Genomic DNA, 2,532 nt, shown 5'->3' with positions numbered 1-2,532 from the left:
TAGTTTTTATACTTTAAAATGTAAGTTCAACTTGCAATTTTAACAACGGAACCAGATGCTGAAGTTTACGTCTAGTCCTTTAGGAAAACGTATGAAATAATATTTTATTTTCTTTTGAAGGTAAATGGATACATAAAGGAGCCTTAAGACAATTGATTCTCTTTAAAAGGTGTAATCAAATCCCCATGGTTTCCTTAATTCTTAATTTAATTACCAAATCCTTTCTTTTGCTGGTAGTTCAAGGTGAATCCATCCAACTTCTGTCTAAATTCCTGCACTTGTCTACAGTAAGACCTCAAGCCAATTGCTTTATTGCAGAAATGCAGAGTTAGTCAGACACCAGGTACCAAACCAGGTAACAGCTAGTGTTGAAGTCAGGTGACATCAATATTGGATGATCTCATCACCAAGAATAAAAGGGGAAAGATGCGCCCTGCAGGCTAGACGGATACCGTGCCGGGGGCTGGAGGAGGAGGTGCCGGGGGGCCCGGAGCCGGGACAGCCAGCCAGGCTCTGTGCCCGCTCCCGCCCTCCTCACCCGCTCCTGCCGAGCGCCCAGGGTGTACCTCGCAGCCCCACCCGTCGCGGCCCCTCAGGGAGGTTCTGTAATTACCGCCTGCTCCTTTCCAAACCTGGCTGCAAGTCTCTGCTCGGAGGGTTCTGAGAGGGTCTGACCCAGGCTTGGGGCTCGAAAAGCAGTTGCCTAGAGGAAAGGAGCGTTCCGTCGTAAATCAGGTATGAAAACACAGAGACCTGAGCCCGCACCCTAGTCCCGCCTCAGCTTTCTCTTGAAAGCACAGTTCGAGGACTTCTGGGTGCTTCCCGTGGACACAGCAGAGGTGCCTGAGCCCTGTCCACACCCTCTAGCGACCACACGCCCACCGCTCACCCCCACCAAGCCGGCCCCGGGCACAGACGTGTCCCTGCAGGCCCACGTTGCGCAAGCCTGCGGCTCCTCCGCTCTTGTCGACGGGGAGCCTCGCCCGGTGAGTGACTCCTGCACTGTCCATCTTCCTGGACAGCTCAAGCCCGCCGTCTCGGGGAAAGGCTTCAGTCCCCGTCAGTCAGCCTTGAAGCATCACCAGCTAACTAGCTGGCCGCACTCCCACGTGGCCTTTGATTAAAGCCTCTGAGGCCGCAGCAGTAAGAACAAGGTCCATCAAAAAAGCACATGCCACCCGGGGCAGTCCCCCTGGGGGTCCCCGCTGGAAAGTGACTGCCTGAGGGAGAGCGGAGACTGCTGCCGGTCACCTGAGGGCGACGTGGAAACGCATCCAGACCTGGGGATGGGGAGACGCCCGCCAAGCCAAACACAGAGGCACAGAGTTTCCAGTGAGCCCACGAGGCACCCTGGGGGCGGTGGCCGGGCCTCCCCGTGTCCACCCTGAGGCCAGCCCTGGGGGCGGTGGCCAGACCTCCCTGTGTCCACCCCCGACACAGGCCTGCATGCTGGGGAGCAGCCCGGCCTCCCCACCCCGCTACCCCAACTCAGCCTGTTCTCGTCCTCAGCCCCATGCCCTCCTCTCTCCTCTCGCGTCTCCGTGAGATCAAAGGCTGCTCTGAGGTCAATAAATCAGGTCTAATGAGAACACTGGTCATCGTGTTCCTGCTCCGCCTGGACGGCAGGGCAGCAGCCACGGGGGAGGTTGTGTCCTGGGTTGGTGGGGGAGGCCCTGATGGAGTCGCCCGCTCCTGCTGGGACGTCCTGGGTGTCTCGGTTCAGCCCAGCAGGGCCGCTGCCCACCTCCCTGTGTCGGCCCTGTGAGGCCCCGAGGACCAGGAGGGGTGGCTCACGGCTGCCCTCAGCGTGCTGAGGCCCCACTGGGTCTCCCTGTGTGAATTTAGGGCCGTGGTTAGGGACACAGACCCTGGCCCCCCGCTAGAAGTGACACGCTGTGAAGCGACACGCTGTGAAGCGACACGCTGTGGGGACCTGTCCAGGCTCCACCGTCCACCCTGCCACACTGGGGCTGGCCTGGGGGCCTCCCCCCCGGCCCAGGGCCCCTCCTCACCCAGCCCCTCCTGCCCCGCCAGGAACCCAGAGCCTACATTCCTGGGTTCACTTCCTGTTCAGAGCGGGGGCCCAGGAGGTGACCACGTTTCTTCGTTTCAGATCGGCCATGGGAGCTTCCTTGAGCCACAGAAACTCCTCCTACCAGGCTTTCTTCCGTAATATTGGTCAGTAAACCGGTATGAATCACTGCATGTTATCCTGAAGTTGCCTTAACCAGAAATCCCAAACACACTGGACAATATTGTCAGGCTTCCGTGTCGCCGTCACTGGTTACCAGGCACACACAATTTACTGGCAAACACATGAGATCTGCTGAATGAGACCAAGCAAGCTAAAATGAGACAACGAATAGGAACCAAAGTGGGAGACCGACCCCAGGGAGCAGCTGAGCAGATGCTCGTCCCTCCTAAGGTGGCGATGTTTATTCAGAGCGACGGGAGCATCTCGGTGAGCTCGACCTGGGTGGAGTAAAACCTTTGCCCCCAGATGGGGCTTTTCAACTGTCCTTTTGTTTGTTT

The 2,532-nt window shown here is 57.9% G+C and overlaps 1 long non-coding RNA gene across 1 annotated transcript; it reads left to right on the top strand.

Annotated features, from left to right (window-relative positions):
• The first annotated feature begins 405 nt into the window (after window positions 1–405).
• LOC112443839 (uncharacterized) lies at window positions 406–1,589 on the top strand. The gene is made up of 2 exons (XR_003032236.2): window positions 406–735; window positions 1,023–1,589. It is a non-coding gene; the product is annotated as an uncharacterized lncRNA (long non-coding RNA).
• The last annotated feature ends 943 nt before the right edge of the window (window positions 1,590–2,532 follow it).

The sequence above is a fragment of the Bos taurus genome, chromosome 23 (assembly GCF_002263795.3).
Source record: "Bos taurus isolate L1 Dominette 01449 registration number 42190680 breed Hereford chromosome 23, ARS-UCD2.0, whole genome shotgun sequence".
NCBI classification, from domain to species: domain Eukaryota; kingdom Metazoa; phylum Chordata; class Mammalia; order Artiodactyla; family Bovidae; genus Bos; species Bos taurus.
The sequence above is the reverse complement of the archived record's forward strand: the minus strand, read 5'-3'. Positions and strand labels throughout refer to the sequence as shown.